Source organism: Lytechinus variegatus, chromosome 3 (assembly GCF_018143015.1).
Source record: "Lytechinus variegatus isolate NC3 chromosome 3, Lvar_3.0, whole genome shotgun sequence".
Classification (NCBI taxonomy): Eukaryota; Metazoa; Echinodermata; class Echinoidea; order Temnopleuroida; family Toxopneustidae; genus Lytechinus; species Lytechinus variegatus.
In genome coordinates, this window is record NC_054742.1 from 13,953,025 (window position 1) to 13,966,837 (window position 13,813).

At 35.5% G+C, this 13,813-nt stretch overlaps 1 protein-coding gene and 1 long non-coding RNA gene across 20 annotated transcripts in view; both read right to left on the reverse strand.

The window, feature by feature from the left end:
* Nucleotides 1-13,813, reverse strand: part of LOC121410272 (dynein heavy chain 3, axonemal-like) — a 106,613-nt gene that overhangs the window by 82,376 nt on the left and 10,424 nt on the right. The gene's annotated exons all lie outside the window — the stretch shown is intronic.
* LOC121410274 lies at nt 6,064-12,188 on the reverse strand. The gene is made up of 4 exons (XR_005969306.1): nt 11,968-12,188; nt 9,327-9,582; nt 8,529-8,832; nt 6,064-7,813 (listed from the first exon to the last, which is right to left on the reverse strand). It is a non-coding gene; the product is annotated as an uncharacterized LOC121410274 (long non-coding RNA).

A 13,813-nucleotide genomic window follows, 5' to 3' on the forward strand; every position in this document is an offset into this window, starting at 1 on the left:
TTCTCCCCTCACCCTTATTCCACGCTCCCCCTCTCTCTCACACAAACACACTTTATAGTGATAAATGTTTTGTATTCTTAATTGATATATTTTTCTATTTTTACTTGCACTGTAGGCCTACATGTGCATGTACCTTTCTTGATTTATTCTATTTATTTTTATCTCTCTCTCTCTCTCACTTCAAATATATGTAAACTTTTAAATTCCATTAGAGTTGCTTTAAGCTTCAGGATATTTCAAATGATTATATTTCATTCAATTCAATTTTCTCTTCCCTTGATAATAGTTTAATCTGCCGAGTTTTGCTTTTTTAATTTTCTTTTTTTAACTAATTAAGGTCATACAGCATTTTTCAGTCTGTATACCAACTTTAATTCCTGTTTATATACATGTACATATGCATGTATATAAACACAATTTGTGAATATGGAATTATTGAAGAAAAGGATCAATAAATGAATCATAAAATCAATGTACAATACCAAAGTAGATATGTAAATATAATTTTGTTTATATGTTGTTACATTGTAAACTAATCACAAACTAAGTTTTATGAAGGTCCAACATTTTAAGTAACTATTCTCATCCATCACACCCATACTCCAGAACACTCACTCGCCCCTGATGTTCATACTGTTGATCTGTTGATACTATACAACCATTTCACATATTATTTTTGTCTTATCCCTCAGACTCACTTATATATCATTAACGTTAACTTTGTATTCTCAAGATATTTTTGTAGGCCCATGTGTATAATTTACAATATATTTTACCATGATTGAAATAAAGTAGTTGTTTGACATATTTTTGGATAAAACAATTTTAAATATAATTCGCTGTTTTCTGTGCCAACCTGTATACCACTTTAATAGTCTAGAGGATCTTTGAATATTTCTTGACCTGGTGTGAGTGCTATGCATACATCGGAGCCATGTCATAATATTTGCAGTAACTATTTAATGACCAGACTCAAGAACCAATGATAATTGGCTCCATCACTTACAATGGAGTGTTGTATAGGGTGTTTCAAAATATGTTGGCAATCATTAAACTGAATTTCTTATGACAAATATTTTCTCTAAGATGCCATTTTCAGAACAATCAGAAAAAGAAATACATGTACACATATAAAATTAAAGAATTTTAAGTAATCTCTGACACTGTTCTCATTACACTTTCTAAAACTAGTTTACTGGAAACTGGTTCAGGAAACCAGTTTGGAAGATCGCTTTGCTAGCATTCCCATTTGATCATCCGGTAATGGTTTTAAAATCACTTCACCTAAAGCAATCTTGTTGCTGTGGAAACGCTCTCAGTGGGGTGACACGTTTCGCGCGAAATTCAAAACCGCAGCAGAGGCATTCTATACCTGTCGTGTAGAGTAGTGCACTCAAAACATGCGAAGATCGCTTCCCAAAGAACAGCTGTATCCTCACTTACGCAAAAACCAGTTTAACAAGGCAAAGCGATCTTCAAAACTACATCACAAGGTGGTTTTCTGAACTGGTTTGGAAGATCGCTTCAACTGTTTTCATTACAAGTTAAACTAGTTTCCACCAAACTAGTTTCAGGAAGGTAGTGAGAAAGGATTTTCTGATTAAGAAGTGAGCCAGCAGCTTAAGGACATTCCACAGTTAAAATAAAATCCATGTCATTTATACCAAATTTTGCACAAAGTTGTAACGTTAGAGGAAGGTATACCACAGAGTGTTTATGGGTCCATGTGCTTGTTTTCAAACTAAAAGCACTTTTTTTTTAGTAAATGTGCGTTGAAAAGCACCAAAAATGTGCGAAAAGCTTTGCATCTACATGTATGTGAGGAAAATTTCCAATCCACTCTCCAATTTATTGAAACTCAAGGTCATACATGTATGTACATCGCAGCACTTCAAGGTAAAGTATTCTGAAGTGGTAGAGGCATTTTGAAAGCTGGTCCATGGATTATTTTTAGTTAATTAGTTTCATTAAATAAAACAAATCTGATCTGCATTTAGAGTGCAGATCAAGGGAAAATAAGCTGATACCTATAGCTAATTATTCACCTATTCATTCAATGAGCATAGATTAAAATATGTGCAGATCTTGATTCACACAAAAACTGTGGAATGTCCATAGGGTATCTCTTTAATATAGAAACTACATGTTTTATCAAGGTGTCAAATGATAACAAATCTATAAAATTGAAACCTTTAATCAAGAAGCATCATTCATACCCAAGAGTTATTACTATTATTATTATTTGTTTGGCGTCACCTGTGCCTGGGAGGCGAAAAGCGAACTGAATCACTATGACCCGCAGGTCTCTCCTCCCAATATAACTGATTGGGGGAATGCAGGTGGACCACTACACACGGCTGTTTCACTCCCATAGGCTATGTACAAAATAAGCCCTTTCAAGTACGCGCGCACGAAATCCTCGCGCGCTGCCCAGCCAGCTGATATGCTATTTCAACTTTTACACTACTCGACGATCAACTGTAAGATTTCAATTCAACATGTGTTAAAAAGTTACATTTTCGGAGGTTTGCCTTACCTTTTAAGGTTATTCCTTTCCATCGTCATATGGTATCTCCAAAATTTCACGAGAAATCACATTCCAAATTTCGAAAATCCTTATCATTTTGATGATATTCACATAAATCCTGAAAGTTCCACTCTTATTAGTGACATTTTCAGTGCAATCGCGAATGAGCCTGGCCCCTGGGACTTGCAGAGAGCGACCATTTCAGGCATAATATCTTGAAAAACACTACTCCGGTTTGGTGTTCTCAACGTCTCAAAAGATATAATGTCTTGCTTAATAATATATCCGATCGGCATCAATAACCCATCATTAGTTTTCTTTTACTTCTACTTTTGCTACCCAGTACGACTCATGCACGTCAAATACCATATACGGTCTTTGACGTTGCCAAGTTTCTTCTGGGAACTTATAACACGATCATTGTTTCATTTTAAGATTTGGAAGGTGTATATTTCATGAATAAAGTAACAAATTCAAATAAAAATAAGTTTGTTAGAAGTTTTAGATATTTTTTGTTAAGTTTTGTCAGAAAAATTATTACGATATGTTGAATTTACTTTATATAGATTTGAATCATTGAAATTTATAAACACAAATTGGCAATCGATCCTCCACCGCTAACGATTTACGATTTATTTGTAAACAAAACTATCTGGACGTCATCGATCACATTTTTAATGCGGAAATGGGTCTAGATCTAACGTTAGGTCCAAGACCGGACCAAACACAGCGAGACCACTTGAACAAATGTATTTGTTTTAGAGGAAAATTCTACTTGAATTATTCCATTGCTCTTCTCATAATTAAAATTTGAGAGAAATGTTGCAACTAAAACGATTCACGTTCGTCTGACAGCATTTTGTGATCCTTTTTAGACTTGATCCTGGGGAGAGCCTATTTTAGAATGGGAGATCGAGTCGACGATACCAAGTACATGTACCACGGATCATGATCGATCATGGAAAAAAATTATTTCTTCTAACTAGCTGTCATCATATAAGCCGTGAGAGTACATTGGCCTATTTTTTCAATGGCATGAATTGCTCAAGTTGGCGGTCCTCTAAAAAAATAGGCAAACTCTTTCTCATTATAAAAATGATAAAAATAAATAACTTGTTATAGTAGCCTAAGTAGGAATATTTAAGTGGGATGGGGGTGGGTCAAGCTGAATGAAATGTTGATGACCCCCCCAAAAAAAAATTATGCTTTTCCATCATGCTAATCATTTGTAAATATTGTGATTATGATTTACTTCAATAAAAACTTAAATATAAAAAATAGTGTTTTTTTTAATTGTGGTGGGGGGTGGGAGGGTTAAAAAATTGAAGGGGGTTTAACCCCTGTAACCCCCACCCCTGTGTATGCCACTGACTTGTTAATACTGAACTAGATCCAGAGACAGGGGCCGGCCCCGGGGCCATCTTACTTTTGAGGATAAGGCAGTCCCCCCCCTTCTGGAAAGTGGTGTTAGGTGCCGTGGAAGTTTTGAAAATGGGGACTGACCATGCAATAATCATATTTATATGGTAATTCTTATGTTTTTGAACATGGTTTTAGAAAGCCCTCACAGCCCCCCCCCCCCCCACAGCCCCTGGTGTTGACTAGTATTATTGTCACTGATTCTTTTAAAAATAACTTTACTTGTTAAATTTTTTAAATGGAAACTATGTTTTTTCTCATTGTGGAGGTGAAATATTACACCCCCCCCCCACCGTCATAAATACCCAAGCCAATCCAACCCCACAATACCTCAGAGGAAGGTCCAGTATTTTTGAAATCAAGAGGGTGCAAAGAGAAAAACTGAAAATTGAGTGGGTGCAGATGACAATTTTCTATGCAATTTCCTAAAACTGGCTATAGGCCTGTAGTTATATTAGTAGTATGTTCAATTGAGATTTTTTTCAAAATGAGGAGGGGGGGGGGACATCCCTTCCAACCTTGCCTTTGACTCTGGTTTTTCAGTTTCATCAATACTGCCTTTGTCCCGTTTCATTGTTTGTTGTCAGTGATCAAGGATTTAATATACATCGGCCACATTGCATAAAAAAAGTTACAATTATGATTTACCATGCACATACAACTTGTATGGAGTCCTTGATCTTGATTGGCTTTGATTAGTGTTAACATGGTAGTTACCATTTGATAACAAGGTTACCATAATACTAACTTTTATGCAATTGGGGCACTGGAGAAGGCAAAATTGAGGAAGGGGGTGGCGTATTAATGACAATGGCCTTTCATTTGGATAAGGCTGCCTAATCGAGGAGTCATTCTCAAAATATAGCATGCCAGGCAGCATACAAGTACATGTGCCTCACCCTTGTGCCTTTATCCTTGATTATACAGCAGAATGTTAGATGTCTCAAGTAGTCATGGCAGGTCATCCCTTGCTTATAAAAAGAGTAAGATTATATAAACGAATTTTATTCAAAATTTACAATAAAATTGCAGTGAATTACTACATATTTTAGGAAGTTTAGATACGGATAGAGTTTCATTCACATTCAACTATTTATTGAACCACTTATTTATTGAACCAGTGACATTACATGCACAGATATACATATAAATAAACATCAAGACAATAATTTTACTTGAAAGAAACCTTCCAATAAAATAATATTTTGATAAGCATGTATAACAACTGAGGTAGGAGGTAAAGTTCAATCTCTACATGTCTGTTGGGTCAATGAAACCCTCGTAACTTTATAAAAGCTATAAAATATGGATGAAAGGAGAAGGGATTGAACTCCTAAATGAAAACAATGGTCACTTGTCAGGTCTGCATTATATACTCCCTGAATATGAATATGAAAAAATCAGTCATTTTAAAACATAATATTTTCAAATTTCATGTGATCTACCACTCACACAGCCATAAAAATTGGTTATCTATCATTGTTGTATGCATATCAATTACAGTATAACAATTAAAAAAAACACTGAAAAAATACTTTCACCTTCACATGCCTGGCAAATTCAGTACCCCATGGATAAATTTTTTTATGCAATGATACAAGACTTAAAAATACAATAAATATAAATTACAAATCAGATAAGTGACTACTGGTAATTGATTAGATTGGATATGACATGCACATGTAGCTCATTCCTTTATATTCTCAAAATTATTGAATTTGTAAAAATAATCTGAATCTCGTTGTTCTTTGCATTTTAACTGACTAGAAATGTAAACCATAGTCATAATTCATATTATGATACAATATAATACATTGGTATTATAATACATATTTTCAGTTGTTTTTAACCTACTATTTAACATACAATGCAATTCTATTCAAGGTTTATTAGAAACATGGGTCGCAGCCAAATGGCTGAATTGTTCATGTATACAAAGTAAAAACAATAAAAATACTCATTAAATATTTCAAACATTAAAAAACAGTAACCTTTGTAAAAACTGACATGAGAAATATGTGTATAGGCAAGAATACTTTGGCAAAGAAAATTTATATACATGTACATAAGATAATGAGGAAATAGTAAATTAAAAATAATAAAAATAAAATACGAAAACGTTTGTAAAAGATCAATAAAAATATATGGATATTAAAAAGTTGATTTCCTCATTCATTAAAAAACTTGATATTGCAAGTAGGCTGGTATTGCTTTCAAATGAGCAATGGGTTTATTGATTGGGCATGTCTTTATTCAGGAGATCTATGAAATATGGTATGGGGCTACTGCGAAATCGATTTGTCCTACATTTGTATTGCTGATATCTAGGAGTATGTCGGAGATTGATGGGTAAGTTTTTTGGAGGAGGTAACCAGGTACTGAATGTTGGATATTTGGTTACAGATATTGCAAAATCCAGGCCGAGTTTCTCCCTTTTGTATTCCAGAGTAGGAATTTCACATGATAGGCAAGCACTGGCATAATCTGTGTAGTTTGCCCGGGTAGTTTGGGCCCAACATGATTCTACAAGCTCTTTTTTTAATTTGCTCTAAACTTCTTACATATTTCTTTGTAAGCCCACCATTAAAAACTGGGGTGCAATATTCCATAACAGGACGAATGTAGCCAATGTATACCAATTTCAGATCCGATAGAGACAGCCCATATTGCTTCGAAAGCCTAAACATGTACAACTTCCTGTTACATTTTTTGATGATTTCCATGATATGTAGGTCCCATTTTAGATTGGATTGGACGATTACACCAAGAATTTTAACAGACTGTTACATGTAATAACTTCTTAATCAATACACTTCAAATCGAACAAGAGTGTTGCTACGGCGGGCACAAAATATATATATAATTTGTCAGCTTGCAATCAGAATTTGATCAATTCTAACTGCATATCAATTAAAAACAAATATAGCGCAGGTAAGTTTTGAAATTGTTTAAAATGCTTTGACTTGTCTCTTCTTCCAGATGAATAGTTCTGAACTAATCTAGGATATTTTCAGCTACTAACACCTAATAGATGTTTTGGGTGAATTCTATCTTGATCTTTAAAAGTACATCAAAGGCTGCAAGAACTTTTTTCCCGTATCCTATGGTTGCGCACTTTAAAATTTCACTGTAGCATTTAACCTTCCAGCAAATATTCTGCACATGGATATTGGTACATATACTTGCACATGTTTCTCAAAACTGTTATTACTGACATCGTTTAATAATTATTGATAAAAAAATAATGAATTTGTCAGATTTGATGGAGAAATACTAAATTTGAAAAAAATAATAATTACAAGCAAAAGATAGGGAATCCAATAAACCACCTTTTCTGACTAAGTAATTTTCAGTTGATTATTAACATTAGGCAGTTGATTATTAACATTAGGCCTTTGACCCATTATCCTAATGAAAGTACATGTATTACCCAGGGATCAGATGAAGTGTGAACATAATTGATGCAGAAATAAAGGAATGTGACCAAGTTGAACAAAAACTTGACCTTTTGACCCCAACTTCCTTTTGTAGTGAGTACCTCAGTAAATACTGAAAACATAATGAATGAAAAGTTTCACCATGTCCAATTTGTAGAACTTTTTCCTAGATAATGTTACAAGTAGTCCCTGTTTTTTAACTATATGTGAACTTGAGGTTTACTGTGTTTGTAGCAAAACTGGCCTCCTAAAAACATTCACAGGACATGTTAACTACAATAAAGGCCAGTAGAAGTAGAACAACAAGAAGCTCTTGAAAAAGCTGGAATCACACTTGAAGCAGCTAAACATTCATTCGTGGAAAGAGCCTCCAGTTTCATTGTTTGGAAGAAGCGTCAGGAAGATGGTCACGTCGAAATCAACAAGATACCTGGAACAGTAAGTAACGCAAATTCTTAGCACTGTGAATTAAATGAGAGAATTATCTTAATTCAAAGCTCATCACCTGTACAAATGCAACATACTACTTGTTTATTTCTTTGAAATATAGATAAAACATAATTTTTTTAAAGAATGGTTTACAAGTATAAATGTTGATCTACTTATAGTTGGAAAAAAATATATATCCCCTTATGATATCCAAATCACTTTGATTTCTCATCTTCAAGCATTTTCTTCCATATTGACTAATTTTTACATTTAAAATAATAGTAACTGTGATAGAAATTGACACAATATTCAGAAAGTAGTATGTTTCACCCTTTTACTTTCCTTTTCTTATCCCCTTTTCTTTGTGGTGAAAATTTTGGGAGCCATGAACCCAATGTGTACATGCAAGTGAGTGGGGGCATTTTCTTTCAACCTGTATAGTGGCAGATGAATTTAAAAGCACCAAATTTGAATTGCGGGGGGGGGGGTCTTCTAATGAATGGCCATCAAAATATTAAATTAAAATTGTTATGTATATATGCTTTATAGCTTATACATGTGAAGAAAGCTTCTTCTTGTTTAATAGTCATTCAAAGAGATTTACATAACAAGATGCAGCAAAGACATTGGCCATGATGAATGATGGGCACCTTAATTGGTCCACAGTACAGACAGATGAATAGGTAATTTTCACTGAGAATTAATGTCGTACTGACCTCACTGTCTTTATTATCTCCGTTCTTCTTATCAATGGATAACCACTGAAGACCTGGCTCAAGATCTCTGGCAGTGCATGGCTCCTTGGGGTGGGGGGGGGGGCTGACCAACAGGAATTGCATCGTCTGATCTTCACAGTCAAAGGTAGTGTCCCATCACTGCTATAGCCCCATTCCTGCATAAGATTTTGCATATGTTGCAATTGCATTCTGTAGGTAATCAAGAAATGACCAGGTTTGCCAATCCTCACTTGAACCATGGACAGTCAACAGTGATTCACTAGGTCCAGAGCAGAGTCACAGACTGGAGGTGGTTATACAACAGAAACAGAAAGAAAAGTTAGCACCAGAATATTGCTTTATTTTGAATAGTTTTAATGATCATAAAGAATGTGAAATCAATAAATTCATCTCAAGGACATTGCCACAAAGGATTATTCATGATCATTTGCACCTTTAAATGACAATAGATATTATAATCTGCCACCAGATTCATGATTAAATTCATCAAAAGTGAGAATAATATATACAATCATAAATCTTTCCTGGAGACAGAATAATGCATTGGATTTGTACTAAAACAAGTTTTTGAGCAAATTTTGATCTGATATGCACTTGCATAATTGTATTATTTGTTTTTAAACTGTGCCAATTGTCACCAATGTGGCCTCAAATTTTGCATTACCAGAAGACTCAAACGAAAAAGAGTAATAGAAATATCTTTAAACATGTTGAGGGAGGCCAGCCTTTTTTTTTCATAGCTAAAGCTATTAATTGGCAGAAATCATCAAAACCTACCCTTATGTTCATGTTCCATCATCTTTCCACAGGAATGGATTTCTCACAACTCACGATGGGGCAATTCCTGAAGAAGAGGTGTGGATTAAGTTTGGGGGAGATCATGGTGGACAGGTGGAGGCTCATTTAAGTTGGTGATACAGAGGTCTGCAATGTGGAAAACACAATGCCTCATAGAAATCCTTGTTTGTTGGATGCTATGAAGGTTCCTTCCATCTCATTGCTTCAGAAAATGACTCATTCCATCACCAAGCAACTGACAAATGAAGAAGATTAAATGTAGAAGTCAGGATATTGGAGATATAAATTTCAAATTATTCTATTTTGTAACATCACAGATGTGTAGATTACTAATAATTGTGTGATATAATTTTTCAATTTTTTATATAAAAAGTAAAATAGCTGGCAGTTGTTTTAGATGTTTATTTTATCTGATGTAATATAGGTATGATTTAGATTTAACCTCTGATGTAACATACAAATTTTTTCCTTCAATTTTTGAGACTAGGGGAACTAGTTGAAAGGATACATAAAATAAAAAAACCTATAAATATATTGGTAATAATGTCATTTTCATGTGAGAAATTAGATTTTTCAGATTATGTTGGTGATATTAGTTAAATATGACGTATCAACACTCAAATCAACAAAAGAAGAAATTCTTTGAATACCTGTTTCACCAGAGAACAACTATCATGATGATAAAAAAGACGAACAGAATTTATGCTAATCTTCCCTGTACAAAATGTGCACACAGAAGACATGTTATATTAAAGATAAAAGGATCTTTGAAAAATGAAAGTCATCTTATGATGAAATTTAGTAAACAAGAAATGCCACCAAAGAAGCACGTGCGGAGATAAACTATCATGTATGAACTATAATAATAAATGTATATTTTGGTCTGATACAATAGAAAATTAAAATTTAGGGCCTACCTGACCTATGTGTGTATAGTTTGTTGTGAATAAATGTAGCAATGTGTGTTATTGATAGATTCATTGAAACTAAAAGATTGAGAAAACAAAGAAATAAAAAAAACACAAAATCCTTTATTTCAGACCCAATCCCCCGGACCCACTGTATAGACTCTATGAAGTACAGCATATTTTTAATGCAATACCCCCCCCCCCCCCCATGTATCTGAAAAAACCTCAAGCAGAATGTAACCCTAAAAAAAACAATTAAAAAATCTAAAGAAATAAAAAAACACAAAATCCTTCATTTCAAACCCAATCCCCGGACCCACCGTATAGACTCTATGCAGTACAGCATATTTTTAATGCAATACCCCCCCCATGTATCTGGAAAAACCTCAAACCTCAAGCAGAATCTAACCCACCCTAAAAAAATCAATTGAAAAATCTAGAATGTATAGGGCCTACTCGTACTACCACTTAGCCTAGAGGACTCAGTGATATTTTTTATGATTTTGATATTGTCATTTGATCAAGTGGCAATATCAAAATCATAAAAAATATGATCACTGAGTCCTCTAGGCTAACTAGCAGTAGCACTGCTGGCCTTGAATCTAGTCACTAGTGCGGTGTAGTCAATGTAGCCGCAGTATCACAGATATGGGTAACACTGACTGTAAATTTGTATGCAAAAAAAAAACAAATGGCCAAAAATATTGCAAGTGTTGTCATGATTGTGAAAATAAGAGTCTAGACCAAGACTGTGAAATACCCTTTTTTACGAGTCAAAGTTAGCACTCGGCAGCATTAGGCGCAGCCAAATCATTACATGTACAGCAAATGCACTCTCAGTCTCACTCAGGCAGTCTGGCTCAGCTAGCTCTGCCTTAACCCAGGGAGCGCCGGCCCGCCGGCGCCCAGGAGCTCATGTATTGACCCATACTCATGGGACAAGGGTAGATTATGGTCAAAATATCTAGCAAGATAAATTATGAAAACAGAAATTATGCACTTACCACGATTACGGTATATGGATGAAGGTCTAACAAGTGGCAATTCATAACAAAAATGGCTGATCGAGACGGGGGTAGGAGAAAACTTTTCGTTTTTTTGAGGTTCCAGTCTGTGCCCAGATGTCTGAAAAACTGCCACTCGTTAGACCATCATCCATATAATCGTGGTTAGTGCATAATTTCTGTTTTCATAATTTATCTTGCTAGATATTTTGACCATAATCTACCCTTGTAGACCATTGAGTATGGTCAATTACACGGTAAGCTCCTGGGCGGGCTCCCGCCCGCGACGCGGACGGGAGTTCCCTGGGTTAGCTCTGCCTCAGCTCACGAAGCGCAGCTGAGCTGCTGTGTACATGAGCGGTGTCTGACCACACAGCCAGGCGGCCCGCGACCCGGCCCTGCCCGGCTTCACCCGAGGTAGCGGCGCCCACATCCTGTACAAACAGAATGTGCTGTATCGAAAAATGAACCTAAAGTAAATTCTAATGTTGGGTCGCACGAAAAATTGCGCCAGATGAATCTTCAGTGCAATGAAAACAAAACTAAAATAAATACGAAATGCTGACAAACCGGACTTTTTACATTTTGGACTTTATAAAGTTCCATAATTAGGTCCAGATTTGCGAGTTAACATTGGATTATGCAAACGCAAACATCATCACAAAATGGAAAAAAACAGAAAACGTATAATCCCATTGCCATACTTACGACTTCAAACATGGAAAAAAATGTTTCCTCCACGGAATTCTTGCGAAATAAATAAACTGTTGGGGACAGACAGAGAGAGTTGGTCGTGTCAGCACCAAATGCCACAACATTCGCCAAAGATTTGTTCATCGCCCCTGTAGAGATCGCAGCACAACAACGTTAAATGCATATGCGCACTTGGGCCGCGAGGGGGCGCCAAGCTTATTTTCACTATGAAACAGCCGTGGACCACTACACCGGGGTTTTCCCCTACACTTATACAAATAATGCAGTGGGTTCTTAATGTGCAAAGTTGGTGACTCTCCTCTACATGTACATGGGACCTCCATTTAACGTCCTATCCGAGGGACGGAGTGTTTTCCATTGTAACATAGCCTGCATCTATGAATATGGGAGAGACATTTACACACAATGCACTGGCTTCAGTCATCCACCCAGGGTGGACTCGAACCCACGATCTTTGGTTCGACGGGCAGACGCGTTACCGACTGAGCCAACACCAATCCCTTTGAAATTACATGTAGAATAGACATACACTCCACATTCAATAATAAGTTTGGGGTCAGTTTAAGGGTGCATCTATGATTTTATTTTGTAACATTTGATCCATTACACCATAAACCATAACAAAAAATAAGATCAATTAATCAGGGCTTGACACTAGCGGCGGTCCGACGGTCCCAGACCGGTAAAAATCGCTGTTGGGCCAGTATATTTTCAGAAATAGGAAGATTTACTGGTCCGACATGACCAGTTAAAAATATTTATGTCGGGCCAGTAATTTTTCCAAAAATAGCAAGATTTGAAGGGTCCGACATGACCAACAATTAAAACCATTTTTGGGCCAATAACTTTTCCAGAAATGGTCAAATTCACTGCAAACAATTTCCCCCGATAAATTCTATCATTCACACACAGAATGAATCGCAGGTAAGTGTTACTAGAGTAGATACAGTGTACATGTAGCCAGCCATACAACCTACATGTACGTGGTAAATTCTCTACTGGCTGCGCGAACGAAACTTCATGTGACTTGGTTAAACTCTGGCAGAAATCTTTCAAAGAACTGTCAAAATTCATGGTTCATACTCATGAAAGGCTCTTATAATGTCCATATTTCCTAAAAATTGGAGTAACTCTGTCATTTGTAAGCAGTAAAAGGAAAAATTTTCAATTCTGTTTGGTTCAAACAGATCGGGTTTCGGGTGATATCGTCTGAATACAGATGAGCCCCACATATGCATTTATGTGTGTGTTGATACACTTGGTTTCTGACTTTCTTTTGTAGCTATTTTGATTGAGCCAAAAAGATACTAATAACTTATTTATGATAGTTTTAGCTTTCTTCCTATCTTTCTTTCCTTCTTTCTTTGTTTTTTCCCTCTCTTCTTTCATTTTTTTTGTTACTGTCTTTCTTTTTTATTTTCCCTTTTTTCTTTAATTTGTTCTTTCATTCTTTCTATCCTTAAAAAAAATATTTTTCTCTATTTCTTTTTTCTTTCTTTCTTTCTTTCTTTTTTTCTTTCCTTCCTTCCTTTTTTACTTCCTTCCTCCTTCCTTCCTTCTGTCCTTCCTTCCTTCCTTTCTTTCTTTCTTTCTTTCCTTCCTTCCTTCCTTTTTTCCTTCTTCCTTCCTTCCTTCCTTCCTTTCTTTCCTTCCTTCCTTTTATCCTTCTTCCTTCCTTCCTTCCTTCCTTTCTTTCTTTCTGTCTTTTTTTGATATTTTTCTTTCTTTAATTCTTGAGTCCATCCATCCTATATTCTTCTCCTCTTCCTTTCTATCCTTCCGTCTTTTTACCCTTTTCTTTCCTTCATTCTTCGTTACTTTCTTTGTTTCTTTCTTCCTT